Source organism: Pteropus vampyrus, unplaced genomic scaffold, assembly GCF_000151845.1.
Source record: "Pteropus vampyrus isolate Shadow unplaced genomic scaffold, Pvam_2.0 Scaffold8, whole genome shotgun sequence".
Classification (NCBI taxonomy): Eukaryota; Metazoa; Chordata; class Mammalia; order Chiroptera; family Pteropodidae; genus Pteropus; species Pteropus vampyrus.
The window spans coordinates 3212669-3229912 of record NW_011888789.1 but is presented as its reverse complement, the minus strand read 5'-3'; the positions used below and the strand labels follow the sequence as shown (position 1 = coordinate 3229912).

The window sequence follows — 17244 nt, the reverse complement described above, 5'->3', positions numbered from 1 at the left end:
CCCTTGCCTGTGATGTATAAATCCTTGGCCTACTTTAGTAAGAATTCTTAGGCCAGTTTAGCAAGAATCTCCTACCCTTATGTCTCCTCTTAAGTAATTTGTCATCCACTGACCCTTTCATTCTATCCCTTACCTACAGATCCCCAGCTGTCTTTTATTATATTTGCACTTAAACTCAATCCCTCTCCTCTACTGCAACCGTCTTGACCTCTATTGTGATAGCCTTGAACAAGTGTCAGATTAATTTTTGTTTAACATGACAAATATATAATTATATGAGTCTAAATCTTGCTCAACTCAAACACAAAGGTCATGGGTCTCCTAAGGTTAGTAGGGAATAAAGCCAGTCTTTTAAAATCCTCCCACTACAAAGCTGAGTCATCTCAAACCTGTGTACCTTCTGTCAACATTACTTTTATTCAAAAGGCAACAGTTTCGCCCTTCATTGTATAAAACCAAAAATCTAATATGTCCTTCAATTTCTATGTCTTATTTTGGTCTTGTCTTGATTTGTCCATTTTAGGTCTCAATGAAAATAATTTTCTTGTATCTACACAGATTGCTGATGTTCATTCTCACTCATAAACCTATTTAGACTCTTTAAAATCCAATCTTATTAGAACTCGAGAAGATTTCAGTGATCATTGTTCACGATTGTCCGTGATCATTCAGATCATGAAATGGTGGTTAGAGAGGTCTTGTAGCTTACACAAGAGTCAAGTTATCTCAAGTTAACTAATGATTCATTAAATTCCTCTTGATTTTCTTTTAAATATTTATGTTTGATTTTTTTTTTCTTTTAATCACTGTCAAGCTTCTGTAAGTATCTCTTGGGCTCAGTTTATTTTTTATTATTTTAATTTATCTTTTATTGAATTTATATTTTTGAATTTTCTCTATTCATTGCTCTTTCTTATGAAGATATAGGTAAAAATTATCTTAAGCTCTTTCATCTTTTCTAGAGAAAGAGGTCTTATTACGTATTATATACTACTTGTGTTTGCTCTTACTCTACACAGCTTAATTCAGTCCTCTTCTTTTTCTATAGTCAATTAACACCTTTAATAGTACTAGTATCTTAAATTATTTCTTTATAGTCAATTAAGACACCAAAAAAGAAACAGGTAATTTTTTGAAACAGAAGTCAATTAAGAACATTTTCTTAGTTAATTGCCAAAAATATGGGTATGTCCTTAAAATGCTCTTTCCTAGTGGTGGGTCTGTGCAGATGAGATACAGGATTTCATTTTCAGGGCTCCTCAGCAAAGAATGAGTAATTACAATAAACATGTGAGTTCTTATTGCAGAGGAGCACATGCTCTACATTACTAATTTCTAATGTGAACATTTTACTTACAGAGTAGGTAATGATATTACCAGAGTTTACCTCAATGTTTTACCAACAGATATAGATTCCAATAATAAATCACTTAAAATTCCTGAATAAATGAGTAGTAACTTATCATTTACACTAAACGTTCACCTAACAATGTAATCATCCATCTGTGCACAGTTACCCTTCTACTTATAAACACATATTCACCACTGAGTTAAACTACAATTAAATCTCCTCAAAACCAGGAACATGGATCTAAATATGTAGGTTCCAATTCAGATTACTCTCTCCCTTTCTCTCAGCTAGTCTGGTCATAATTCCTTTTCTTGAAATATCTATAATAATTTAGACCTTTCTATTCTCACAATTTTCACTTTTAGCAATATTTACCTGGATCATTGCAGTGACATCCCAAATAATTTACATGGTTCAAAATCTCCCCTTTCTCATATTGTCAGGACAATCATAGAAGAGATTTTATCACATTATTACTATTATAAAACACTTTGACTTTCTCTCCATGATTTAAATGATTGAATTCATAAACCTGGCTCTGAGCTACCTGTCTACTGGGTATTGCACTGCACCCTTTCTTATTCTTAATAGTAGGGACAAATCAAATAATTTGCTGTCCCTAAAATACACGCCATATGTGTTCAAGTTCTCCACTGCCCTTCCTTTCACTTTACTTTTCTAAATATTCACCAACCTGAAGTTCACAGCTCCCTTCCTACATGAAATATTTACTGAAGCAAGTACTGCAACAGACTGAACGTCTGTGTGTGTGCCCCTCAAATCCATATGTTCAAACCTAACCCTCCTGGTGACGGTGTTAGGAGGTAGGGCCTTTCAGACATTATTAGTCACGAGGAGGAAGCCTCAAGAGTAGGATTAGTGTGCTTATGAAAGAGACCCCAAAGAGTGTTCTGCTTTCCAGGAAGCAGTCTCTCACCAGGCACTGAATCTACTGAGACCATGACCTTGGACTTCCAGCCTCCGGAACTGTGGGAAATGAATATTTGTTGTTTAAGCCAGTCTGTGGTCATTTGTTAAAGTGGCCTGAACAAATTAAGACAGTACCCTTTTCAAATTTAAATTATTCCATAACTATCTCTGCTCTCAAATTTTATTTTAAGTCAGTTATTCCAGCTTACCCTATAGTTAGTTAACAGAAAAGAAACTATTATTTCAATAATTCCCAAATTTTTGTGCATCCTGAACCTTTTTGATAATGTGATAAAAGCTTTGGACCTTCTACCTCATCCTCCTATAGATAAATAGATGAAAAACTTCCAAGTATTGTGTACTTGGAAAATGATTTAGTTGGTATTTAAATAATCCAGATTATTTAAATCATTTTTTTTCTAAAAAGACCACATAGCAAATAATCGGTTACTATATTCATAACTTTTAATGTTCAGGAAATATGATTTTTTCTTAGTGATTAAAGAAATGGGTGTGTTGAAGCATAAAGTCTCCTATTCCATTTGACTGATTCTCTATAATGTAAGATAATTCAGAAACTCGTATAATAGGATATTACATAAAGTATCAAGAAATCAAGGTACAGAATATTAAATTCAAGTAATCTCACACATGTAGCAACTATATTACTTTAATATTAATATATAAAGTTTCTACACACTTATTCAATCTCATAACTATAAGATGAGTGCCTCGATATGACAACCAAAATACAAAAGAATGAAGGTGAGTTCAACGCATTTTGATTTACATAGCTTCATTCTGAGCTCAAAAACAAACAATATTTTTGAAATATTTTTGTTGCCAATAAAAACTGTATAAGTAAAAGCCAGCAATCAATGAACTTCCCTTTTTAGTTTGAAAGCATCCTAGCACAGACAGAAAAAGACACAATGCAGATAGTTACTAAACCAAAATAGTAAGGCAGTGTAGAAGTAGGAGGCATTTGGGCCTAATAAAGAAAAAAAAATAGAACACTCTGTCTAATACACATTCTAATAAATGAACTCAAGAATACTTCACTGCAATATTGTTTCATTAGAAACCACCCACTGGATGGCCCTCCTTTCCTTCAATCTAGAAACAAGGTTTCTACATGCACACATGCCCATTAAGGCAAATCCTTTTCCTTAAGAAGCTCAGTAGTTTTCTAACCAAGAACACTATTCTGCAAATGAAATATTAAAATCTTTATTTCTCTCTCAAGATCATATATCTTCATTTCTCTTTTGCCTACCCGCCCCCGCCCCCGCCCCCCGCCCCATCCCCAGCTCCTTTTCGGTGTTACTGGTAAGAAAGCTCATCTTTAATAGTTGTCAAAACACCAAGGCTATAATCTACTGACTCTAAGCAGCCTCATGCTGAAACAGTGTTTTCTTGAACATTTGCAGTGATGTATAATTTTTTATGAAAGCCTGTTTTGTAGTTGTCTGGCCTTCCTACTTTCAAAGGTAGCGGCCCCTAAAGAAAAGCCTTTTCCCACATGAATACATTTCCATTTTTAACCCTGAAAGCTAGTGAATTAAAACTATTTGATGCCTTTGGGACTCATCGAATGAATGAGTTCTTAATTGGAAGGATTTAAATCTTCCTTCTGTTTTAACTTTAAAAACTATCTATCTTACAGTCTGTAAAGTCAAATATGTTAACAATAAATTCTAGAGGTTAAGAAGCAAAGTAAGTTGCAACTACAACCTCTAGTAGTCTGAGAACACATTATTAGAGACTAGAGTCAAACATAACAAGTTTACCTTACACTACCCTGGTATTTTTTGAAAGTTATCATCCTTCTTAACTTCAATCCTCTTCCATATAAAATGAGAATATGTTCCAAAAATTTTAGGAGATAATATATACAATGCTCTTGGTACTTGCTTCTAGTACACACAATAAATACTGTTATTTATTAACTTATAAACATAAAACTTAATAAATATTATTATTGTTGTTATTATTATTAAGCTAAGGAGATTTTAAAATAATTTTGGAGCTTTATTTACCTGTGTATAAATTTTGAAAAATCCAAGTAAGAAACTGAGAAGAAAATAAACATATACAATTTAGAATCATGTGAGAAAAAAATGATAAGCCTTTTCATTTTAATTCTGGATTTTTTTGTTTTTCAACAGATTCATTAACAAGGACATGGTGTTAAACTGTATGAAATATTATTCCTTGATAATTATTTCTATGTATAAAATTTATTAATTTCAAAATTAGTAATTAATTTTATATATGTTTATAGTTTAATAGTATAAAGAACTTTCCTATTTAGAAGAAGAAGGTAGTAAGCACCAACTGACCTGGTAAGAAGTGTGGTAAAGACAGCACACCAGTCATGTGCTGCCTAATTCTCCCAGCCCTTTTTCAATAGGATGAGACTTTGTGACCAATTTTGGCTGACTGTGAACAGAGCACATGTGTGTCACTTCTAAGCAAAAGCCTGAATAACAAACATAAGAAATATAAATGCACTTCCTTTTTTGGTTAATGCAAATTTATAGATGTTGTGTCTTTATTGGCCCAGTGCCCTGAGTAACTACATGGGACAGAGTTCCCTAGCGGTCCACATCAGATCTATAGCATCCACACAAAAATAATCCATTGATATGTAAGGCCAGTAAGATTTGTGAGTTAATTTGTTACTGTAACATAATCTAACCTACTCTGATTAATATGGAAATGGTTTTATTGACAAAGAAATGAAAACCGTAATGGCATGGCATTTAGCACTATCCCTTGATAATTGTCTTTATCTTTGATATGTTCCAAACTCATAACTTTTTTTCATTTAATAAATAGATATTGGAATTTATCTGCAAGCATTTTTCTTTTCCAAAGTTAAGTCATTATTTGTTTAAAAAGAGAAGACAGAACATTTATAATAAAGCAGAACCACAGTGATACATAAGCACAGATACTGTGTTAAATGAATTCTGAGAAAAAAAGTATGAGTCCTACTAGATTTCTGGGAAGAGATGCTACATGGCTTATATCTGGAAGAATGGGTGCATTTGGGCATGTGTGGATGAGCAGATTATGAGAACAGAGCAATGAGTAGTGATCCAGAATGAAGGAAAAGCATGAACAAAATGAATAATAGAGGAGTGACTTATGAATCTGGAAAGAGTGAAGGATGTAAATAAATCAATAAAAAGTTACCATCCACCCTCATGTATTTCTATTAAAAATAAGAGACAAATCTAAGAAAGTTATTGAGTAAAGATCTAAAGAGAGAGATGGAAACTTTATTCAATGTAAAACAAAACAGCCTTGATGGATTTAATCAGGAGAGGAGCACACTTCTACGCCCTACTTTAGAAATCTTGTGCTATAAAAGGAACAAATGGAGACAAGACAATCAGTAAGAAGTTTATTATAATACCCTGCATGGCACATAACAGAAAACTAAATTAGGATAGCAAGGGACTAACAACTGGAACTGAGAAGAGATGATGAATTGAGGCATTTTTAAGAAATGCAGATTCAAAAAGTCCAGGAAAACAAAAATATGGATATGAGAGACATGGGAAGGGAAGAGGTACAGATGTGAATGATTAAGGAACATCATCAGTATAAAACCAAATAACTTGAGGTGGGATTTTCTTGGACTCCCCAATATCCATCTTTATAATACATTACATGAAATATATATATTTATTATTTGTAAAATGGATATTTCGTATATTTATGTAAAACTAATATCCCTGTCACGAAGGTGCTCTTTCTTTCCACACCATACTTTCAACAATTTTTCTTACTAGAAATATTTCTCCTAGAATGCCGTGTATTACTGTGGCCCATTTTCTCCCCCTTCATTTCCTGGAGGCTGCAGTCTCTAACTAAACACATGAACTGAACTCTTGATGTACAATTCGAGGGCATAATATTCAAGTTACATTGAAGAAGAACAGGCACCTAATCCTCTATTTGGTGTAAGACAGGGATCATGGATGCAGTGGCTTTGGGGTAACGAGGGGGAAACATGAGACCTACTTTCAGACTGCCACAGTTTGCTGCACCTACAGGTGGCAAAAGATGCAAACGAATTGTGATTTGCATGTCCAGTTCGCATATTTGGAAGTTTCATTCACATTCAAGGTCTCATTTGTTTTTCAGTTTTAAAACGAATGTAAATAATTTTCTATTCTGTATTGAGAAATAATTTCCTTCATTATCCTTTAGCTTCCAGCAGTGCCTTAACAAGCAAAAAGGAGGGCAATGGCCACACACAGGGTAGAGCTAGATAGATAAAGGCAGCCTTGGGAAGTGACTGGATATCAAAAGATCAGTTAGAGCAGAAATTTAGAATAAGAAACAGTTACAAGAAAGCAAGCTCTCAGGAGAGGGTGGTGAACTCCCCATAGTACTTGGAATGAGATTTCTATTCATCTTATTGATGTTAAATAAAAGGATGAGACCAGAAGGTAAAATCTATATTTTTGGCATTTGGTATTATTCTTGGGAAAGAACAGCTAGTCAATCAGTTTGGGATGAATGCATAAATAAGTGGAAATGCATTAGAACTTAGAGGATAAAATATCAAGAGTTAATATAATGAAATAAAGAAAAAGGAACTTTTGAAAGACCTATATTAAAAGGTAGTAATGAGAAAAGGGATCCATGAGAAGCCAGGAATAGTTTCAGAGATGGGCAGAGCAACAGGAAGTGTGATGGCACAGAAGCCAAAGGCAATGACAGCGAATAAAGACAGTTTTTAAAAATTTGTGTTCTTTCAGAGTAACCTTTATTCTTGCTCTAATTTGTACTTTTTTAGAGACAACAAAGAAAAAGAAAAACATCCCTTATTGTGTCAAGTTATGTCTTTATTCCAAACCCTTTTGTCTGAAAGTTCATATTAATAATAAGTGTTTCTATGCTCAAATTTGAAAATGCACTTAGATTTATTTTTTTTAAGCTTAAGGGATGGAGTGTGGAAAATAATTTCAGAGCACTAATTATCTAACATTTAAGTTTTTCTATTTAATAATCTGGTGCCTTTAAAATATAAAGAAGAAAGTCTTTTTTCTCTCAGAAAAACATGAAGAAAAATCTTGAAGCTTTCATGAAAATGTGGACATACTAATAAAATAAAATTTTTCACATTCTTACTGCAAGGTAGAAATCAGAAAAGATATATAGCCTTATTTAAAACATCAGATAGATTATAAAGAACTATCAAAGTTTCTGGATCAATACTCAATAAACAAGGTATCCAAATGGGCCATCCAGTTATTGCTGGCATCACATTTCTTCTCAGATCTAACATCCTCTTCTTCAGAATATATAAATCTGACAAAAGTCTGCTTATATAAAAGTATGGCGATAACTGAATGCTAAAGTTAACTTGCCTTACATTTCTCCATTATTTATAATTTAAGGGAAATTTTTCAAATCATTTTGGTTCAAAGGGATTAAAGCACTTTAAGACTAATTTACCACCTCTATCTTAGATAACTAATCCATATTTACAGCGATTATTTCAACTCAACTCTCAAACATTAAAATGAGGCTTTTTTTTGGCACAATATCAAAATGGATTATTTAATAAAAGTACCCTGGAGGTAAGTTTATCAGAAAGTAGTAACAAAAGAAACTTTTCTTTTTTCTTTTTCCTTTTTAACCTGGTCTTAACTAAAAACATGAGTTGTAGCTTATCACGATATTAAGGAATTATTAAATAATAGTGCAGCACAAATCAAACAATAATTGGAAAATCAAACAAGTTCTTTTTTTATTTGTTTTTCTTAGCTTTGCAAAACCACAGAAACAATGAGATCAAGAACAAAATCAGAAAATCTTCATTGCTCTTTACAAAGAATTAATCTTATTAATTCTTTGTAAGACAGCAGAGTCATTCTATGCTTTTATGTAAGGGGTTATGTTCTAAAGAATTTGAGGAAAAAAAAGACAATACCCAACAAGTATGAGTGTGGAACTTGAGAACTCACATGACTGAGATTTTATTTCTCAGCTGTTCTTCTGTGTGAAGATATTATGATATTAATATCACTCAGTTACCAAAAATAAAAACTTGAAGCCTTCTTAGCATGTTCAAACAATTGTTGTAAGCTTGAACGCTCTTAACTATTTCAATATCAAAGGGCATTTATACAATATATTTTATTAACTGGTCCATTAATTTGAATTGTAGATACCCACTTTACCTTGAAACTAAATGCAAGCAGCCAATGGATTTAACAAGCTAATAAGTTAGAAAACAAAGGAACTCCCATAAAAAGGAGAAATAAGATAAAGCACAGAGAATGCATATTTCTAAGTTGGCCAAGTTAACTGAAAATGTTGCTGAACAAAGTTCTGAGGACCTAATTTTGATTATAAAATAAGCACATATTTTGGAAATAAATTTGTGTCAGCACAAGTTAGCAGAAAATAATTATCTACAGGAAAAAGACACTGAGATAATCAATTTCTTAGAAAAAGTTCAAAGACAAACCAATAAGGGAAACAGAAAAAGGAAAGAAAGTAAGGATATGAAGATAGTTCGTGTCATCTAGACAAGTGTGCCATCCAGAAATTATATGAAGCCTCTTGAACTTAAAGATGAGTAAAGTCAGACCCTAAGTATCGTAAAGAACTGTTTCTATCTAATACTAATGAGAGTTCAGGCAAGTAAAAATCCTAGGACTTAAGTGAGAGCAAGTTCTAATGAATACTAGTGGGCGGACTATTTCTTCGGGTCAAGATTCAGTAACTAAGACTGGATTTAATCTCATGTTTGAAACAACCAAAGATTGAAAAAAAAATTACGTATATGAAAGAATGGCTTTCAAGACAAAGGACATCAGTCAACAAAAAACAGAGAACCCTGGGATATGGGCTACAAATGAGGTGAGCCCTGGTACTGCCCAGCTGCTGTCCTGAGAGAATGTCTAGGCGTTGGTGCAGGGAGGGGAAACCAGACAGGGTCTGCTGCTCTCCCTGGGTTGAAGAGATTGAACTCATGAGTACAGAGACATAGATGGCAAAGTACCAGAGAGAAGAGAGCTAAGCAAACAAAGACAGAGCTCCTGGGATTCACAGAGGGTCTGCCTTGAATATTTAACAGGGTACTGACCAACAAATACATGGGAGGAAAATACCAAAGATCAGGAAAAGACCACCTGAAAGAACTAGTAGGAACAGCTCCAGTTCCCCACAAAGAGCTGGAAGTGGTGACTGCTCCCACCAGCCAGAGCAGACCATCTCACAATTCTCATGGCACAGTTAAGACTGCTGAGGAGAATCTTGTCTCAGTAATGAAAATAATTTAGACAAAACACTGCTCTGACCCCAACTAACGAACTGTAAAAGGAAGCCCTGAAAGGATCTAGCTGTTTCCAAAAAATTAACTACATCCTAGAACGTGACTCAAGAATATGAAAAATCAATCAATCAATCAATCAATCGATAGATAGATAAATAAATAAAAATTAAATTAAAAAAAATAAAAAAAATAAAACCAGAAACTGAGGCTTTGAAAGACCAAGGTACTTGTCCAAGATCCAAGTTGGTAGAAAATGGTCTTTCTTTATAAAAATGAATGATTCTGTGTAGAGAACAAACAAAAAAGAGAAAGGTGGCACATACACCTAGAGAGAGTCTTTTAATCACTTACAAATCTATCATATGTTTTTATTTTTAAACAAACACTAAGGTAGCACTTACTGTGTGCCAAGCATTGTTTTAAATATTTCACACATTCTGGTTCTTTTAATCCTCCTAACTAAATCTATGATGGAAATGCAATTATTATTCCCATTTTAGGAGAAATTTAGGAATTTAGGAAATTAGAATCTTAGGAAATTTAATAGAGCGACATTAAGAAGTTTACTTCTGGTCACATAGCTAACAGTTTGAGCACTGGGATTTGAACCCGCGCTACCTGGTTCCAGAGACTGTACTCTGAATAACTACTCTACATTAAAAGCTTGTTGCTACTTATTTTCTTTTACTTACAAATCGATTAACAAACTAAATTACGATACTAGTGTAATTAGCATGATTAGTGCTACTATTTCAAAGAGTATACAACACTTTTATGTATGTCATCTTTGTCTTCAAATGTTTATTAGCATTTCTTCAACCAGAGTACAGCATTTAAACTTCACTTTAAAATATCAGGTCTATTTTTTCTTGAAACAAGTCTTAACATTTTCTCAAATTTTCTGTGAACTTATTCACTTCTCAAATATCAAAGAGCAATGCATTACAAAAGAGTTCTTGTGGAAAAAAAAAAGTTATCCTAATCCTTTTAATTCAAGTTCTCAGGCTACTTTGTTGACACTGAACATTCAACTATCAGGTTTTCTTTTTGTCTGTTTATTCACTCTTTCAATAAAATTTTATTAGGCACCTACTATGTGACAGACAGTATGGTCAATATTGAGTATATAAAGAAAAAAATAATGTACATGGGATTTTTATTTATGCAACTAAAATTCTAAGTTTTAATTTTACATTCTAAATCTCACAATTCTCCCTATGAACTGCCATAACATGATTCTATCTAGAACCCTGACACACCCTTTTCTAAATATGTAGGAGTCCTGTGTTCACTACATGAGTTCTCTTCTCTTCTAACTTCTTGCTCCCATACCTTTTTTCATGCTGAAAACTTGGTCTTTCAGCAGATTATCTCTTCTTTCTTCTGTCTACAGCGATTAAGCTCTAGCTCCCATGGTTAGACAACTCAGAGGGAACCAGTTTCTACCAGTTTGGATCTTGGACAAGTACCTTGGTTTTTCACAGCCTCAGTTTCCTCATCTATAAAACGAAGACTGAAAGAATGCTTATTCTAAAGAGTTGTAAGGATGAAATAAATATGCATGCAAGATGCAAAACAGTTGACAAATAAGAAGTGTTCAATAAATGTGAGCTGCTATTGTTTTTGACTTGATGTTTGTTAATATCATGCTTTAGAGCTTATTTAAAACCATTCACCTTCTTTTCTCTATACCCACTGCTTTATTTATTTGTATACTAAAGAGCCTTCTGTTGTTTCCCTACTCTCTCCTTGAGATTTATCTTAATCACTTTACCTTTGCCTTTGACAAAGTTTTAACCAAAATATTAGAATTTTCACCTTTAAAAGGAAAACTCAACGTTACTAACAAATGTAGTTGCCTTTTACTAACAAATGTAGTTGCCTTTTCATCCATCTTTGAATGTTTCTCAAGCTCCTTTTTTACTTTGGTCATTATTTTTCTCTCTTTTCCTCATTATCTTTATTGGCAAGTAACCACACCCTTCCCTACATCCATCCACACCATTTTTGGCTTTTTCTGCCCTTCTAGCTCAGGATTATCTGTCCTTACACTTCTTCTGTATAGGATCATTGTATGTTTAGGATCTTGGTGAAAAATGTATAGCATCATGATGTCTCTTTAACCTTAGACCAATACAATGTCTTGTGACCATTTTATATGTGAATATCTGTGGTCTACTCACAAGTTTTGCTATAGAAACAGACCAAAGGTTTTATTTTTATTTTTTTAATCTAAATATTCCCAAAGAGATCATAGATAATCTCATTACTAAAGCTCAACTAACACGTGTTTTTGTCCCTGGCATGTGCATTCAGAGAAAATGTCTGATGCGTTCCACTGAGATTTACAGTTATGGTTTATAAAACATAATCTCTCAATAATTTTTTTCCTGAATACCTTACAATAAAAGTAACAATGAGACATCCTTTAATCTTTTTGTTCTCTTACCCTCAGAAATTTCACATATTCACTCATTTATCTCTATTGGTTTTTCTTTCTTTCTCTTGGGAATTGTTTTAATTAGGCAAACTGATGTGTTAAATCAACATTAAAAATGACTTTTTAAAAAATCTCCTCTCCTCTCATTTTTACAGTGTACAGATGTGCCCATTTTTCATGTGTGGGACTTGCAGGCTTCAGTTCGATACACCAGCGCAATGTCTCTGGCTCCTACTCTGCACTGTGGTGTCTCCCATCCACTCTAGTTTCCACTCCCTCCCTCACTACTCCACTTCAGACTTACACCCTTCTCTACTTCCAGGGACTACCAGAAATGGCTTCAAGAGCTTCTTTGATGTACTTTTCTCTCTCTGATGCATTAGCCATCTTGAGTTTTGACCAGGAAGCATTAAAATATTCCTGTATAGTAGATATAATGAATTGACAAACAATTAAAGTATATAAAACTGAAGCAAAGAGAAAGACAAAAATATTTCTAAAATTTATATCATAGAACTCTCTCTACTTGGCTTACTTTGAAAAACTGAAGCAGCATTATAAATTTCTTCTATCATAGTGAATATAAGGTTAATTAATATTATTGTCCTTAAAGTTGTTTTACTGTTTAGAGTAGGTAGAGTAAAAATTCTTCAATTCCATTTTAGAAATACAAGGATTAATAACTAAACAATGCCAAAATTTATGTGATACAAGGCACAAAAAGTTAATGCATTTGAAGAAATAAATTAACATGTAGACAGATGGTATAACCTTCCTGTGAAAATAAGATTCTAAAATTTACATTTCTGTGAAACCAAAATGTGATCATCAGAGTTCTCTCTAACAAGTCTTATTAGGATAGATTAAATTTTAGCCCTCTAGGTTTAAAAATGATGCTAATTAAACTTAATTTTATAATGGCCAAGTGCAATGACTTACATGATAATTATTTTCCACACCTTATATTTTTAACAACAAATCATGTGATATATTCTGAAAGTTAGACAGTCAAGATGCTGATTATTACTAAAGGCACTGTACATTGTGTCCCTAAAAAAGAAACTCTTGCAGGGGGAGAAAAAAAATGGCATAAATGATAGAGGCTCTGTTCATCCCTCTGGCAACCAAATCAAAGTTGTGACGGAAACAAGGAGCAGCAGCAAGGAAAAATCGCCTGGGATCTAGATGAACAAGCCATACAACTAGGAGAAATCCAAGAAAGCAGCCTGCAACGGCAGAAGGTAGGACGGGGCAAGGACGTGGGGCTGCTTAGTCCCCAGTGGCTGAGATGGAGGCTGCGGCAGCAGCAGACGCCTCTTAAAGGGGCCACATCAGCGAGTGGATTTTCGCAATGACATACCTGCTCACTCTGAGCACCAATGCCCATTCAACTGCATGCAGGGGGCACCAGAGACTTATAGGGAGACATTTTCAGAGTGAGGGCTTAGACGAGATTCGCCCTGTACAGAAGTGCCGGCAATATCCAAAGTTACTTGTTGAGCCCTCTCTACTCCCAGTGTGCAGACACAGTGCCGCCATAGCCTAGACATCATCAAACTGGAAAACAGAGGTCACTCCTCCCAGAGGAGTCCCTGAAATCTTGCCTCCCTCAACTTGCAGCCCCACCCAAGCTGCATCCAGGTATATTCTCACTTAGTCAGGTGCCCCTTGCTGAGCAGCGCCTTAGACTCACACTAGTGGCAGCTGGCCTCGGTTTTTAGTGAGGCCTTTTGAGGCAACTATAAGCACAGCCTCTGTGGATTGCTTGCTGAATCTTAACGGGTGGCCCCAGAGGGGCAGAGGCTTGTGCTAAATTTGGCTTTCAGCTGAACCCCTCTCAGGACTGTGCTCCTGGACACCTACTTTGCAAATCCACATTAATAAGACTGGGAGACTTAGGAGCTTTGCTTACTAATAGAAACAGACACGGAAAGGCAGCCAAAATGGAAAGACAAAGAAGCAGAAACCACATGACAGAACAGAACAGAGATCCAGATATAATGGAGTCAAGTAATCTAACAGATGCAGAGTTCAAAACACTGGTTATAAAGATGCTCAATGAACTTTTGGGAAGTGTGGAGAACTCCAACAAAGAAATAAAAATGAAAACGGAAATTATAAAAGGGAACCAGTCTGAAATGAAAAACATATTATCTGAGATGAGAATTATATTAAATGGAATAAATAAAGGAATAAAAAAGTGAATAAAGAAGAGGATCAAATGCCCTACTTAGAGGGCAGGAAAGCCAATCAGGACACTCAATCAGAATGGCAAGAAAAAAGATGCCAAGACTACAAAAATAATTTAAGGAGGACATGGGACACTATTAAGGCTCCAAATATTCGTCTGATTGGTGTAACTGAAGAAAATCAAGATATTGAACAGCTGTTTGAAGAAATAATGATGGAAACTTCCCTAACCTGGTGAAGGAAATAGACATAAAATCCCAGGAAGCTCAGAGAATTCCAAAAATCAGGGATCCAAAGAGGCCTACGCCAAGACACATCAAAATTAAAATGCCAAAGGTTAAATACGAAGAAAGAATATTAAAAGCAGCAAGAGAAAAACAAATAATTACATATAAGGGAATAAATACCCATATGACTGGCATCTGATTTCTCAAAAGAAACTATGCAGGACAGAAGGGCTTGGCAAAAAATATTCAACAGGATGAAGGCCCAGGATATACAACCAAGAATAATTTATCCAGCAAAGCTATTATTTAGTGTTTAAGGACAGATAAAGAACTTCCCAGACAAAAATAAACTAAAGGAATTTATCACCGCTAAGCAGGAAACGTTGGAGGGACTTCTTTAAGAAGAAAAAACATGTATCAAAAACAGGAATAAAGAATGGTAACAACTACATTCCTATCAATAAGTACCTTAAATGGAAAGGAATTAAGTGCTCCAAGCAAAAGATAGAGTGGCTGAAAGGATAAGAAATCGAGACTCCTACATATGAAAAGGAAGGGAATGGAAAAAGATATTGCTTTGATGAACCTAGAAGATATTTAAGTCAGACAGAGAAAGATAAACACTATATGATTCACTTATATGCAGAATTTAAGGAATAAAAAGAACAAACTAATCAAAAACAGACTCACAAATATAGTGGACAATTTGGTGACGGACAGAAGGAAGGGGGTTTCGGGGGGCTGGGAGAATGGGGTGAAGGGTTAAAGAAGTACAAATTAGTAGCTGATGGATGGTCACAGGGATGGGGAGCACAGCATAGGGAATGGTTTTAGCAATAAACATTGGCTAGGTGGAGGGTCAGGGGAGGGAGGGAGCAATTGGGGAGATCATTTTACTAACTATATAGATGTCTAACCAATGTACTGTACACTTGAAACTAATTAAAATTTAAAAAATAAAATTAAAATTAAAATAAAAAAGACACCCTTGCATTTGCCAAATAAAAATGCAGAAATATCCAGACATAGTAAAATGATTTATAATACAGCAAATTTTCCAGGCTCAGAAACCTGTAAAAAAGCAGTAGATGGTTATTCACTATAATTCCAAGGTCCCTTAAGCCCTTTTAAGAATGAATTCCTCGGAAGCAGAAATATCACTTTGGCTCTCAAGGGCAGACTATATAGAGAATTGCCTATCTGGTACACTGGCCGTTGATGTCTTGTAACGATAATGGAGGAGTAATACACCTACAAGCAAGTGAAACAAAGAGATACATAATCTAACAGCAAGTGCTGGTTTGATTTCTAATCACCTGCTTGAATAGATAAGTCAGATACCTATTTTGTCTTTTATTATCTCCATCTGTAAATTGAGATTTTTGTCTAGAATTTTCATCCAGCTCAAACCTTCCAGAACCTATGCTGTGATTTCTCTAAGTAATTTGATTCCCATATGGTACACAGATCTAAAAATAGTATTCACGTGGGAAGACACCTAGGAGGAGTGTGGTGACAGTCCCATGAGTCTCAGATAAGCAGTTTCATGAAGGAGCTTCCAATAGATTGCCAGAATATTGACTTTTTTACCAGAATGAGCTATTGAGTAATAATATGACTCATGCAATGGCCAAAGTCATAATTAAAATTCATTAAATAGATTAAATTTAAAGCAATAAGGACGTTTTAAAAACTAAAATTACACTTTGCATTTTCCTAACATATACTGTACTTTATGTCCTCAATTTCTGGAGAACAAATATGCCACTCTATTTTCAGTTTTTACTTCTGTTTGTGGAGGAGATACATTTCTCTCTGAAAGCTGTCTTTTGAGCACCATGGTAACCACATCTTGCAGTGAAGACTGTCCTGTCGGATGCGCAATTTAAGACATTTGCAAATGCCACCTGAGATCACACTACAGAGACCGGAAAGGGTATGCTTACTGTGAAAGTGGAAACGCTGCTTAGTGTTAGCTGCAATGAACCACCGAGAATGGGGATGAGAAATGGGATTCAACCAACACAATCTGTGCCACTGCTCTGAACAATCCACTTCTCTTTTATCTTTGTTCCTTTTTTTCTGCCCAGCTTCTGCATTAAGTCAGTCTGGGGTTCGCTCCTCACCTAGTTCTCTTCATGGGGGTTAAAGCCCATGTTTCCAAAAGACAGGGGCCAGAAACGATCAGATGGCAACTCAAGAGCAAGAAAGGTAACAGCAACTGGTGACTCTGTCCTGACGAGATTCTGCACAAGCAGAGGGTGCCTCAACTTCCAATTCTGGAGGCTCTAGGAGAATTATTAGAGAGAATACACCTTGATGATTGCCTGCCATTAGGGAATGAAAACGAGTGGATGTCCAATAGCAAATCTAGCAAGAAGTGGCATTTGCCCTGAGATGAGTGCAGTCAGCAGGTTTATCTGTTGCCCACGCCACAGTGCGCATCTCCAGGGAAGTTTTACGTCTGCTTCAGCTACAGGAGAAAGGGCGGGGTACAGTAAATCAGAGTCATTTTAATGTGACAATCAAAATAAGTTACTCTAGATGTAGCAAGACAACAATCTAGCTACTGTATTATATATTCTTATAACAAGAATTATATATGGTAGACCCTTAATCAACACAGGGGTTAGTGGCGCCAACCCTCCCACAGTAAAAAATCTGTGTATAACTTCTGGCTGCCCCAAAACCTAACCACTATAAGCTTTATCAATAACAGTCAATTAACATATTTTATATATTATATATATTATATACTGTATTCTTACAATAAAGTAAGGAGAGAAAAGACAATGTTATT

The 17244-nt window shown here is 34.9% G+C and overlaps 1 pseudogene; it reads right to left on the bottom strand.

Moving 5' to 3' along the window:
* Positions 1 to 17244, bottom strand: part of LOC105300793 — a 56711-nt pseudogene that overhangs the window by 620 nt on the left and 38847 nt on the right.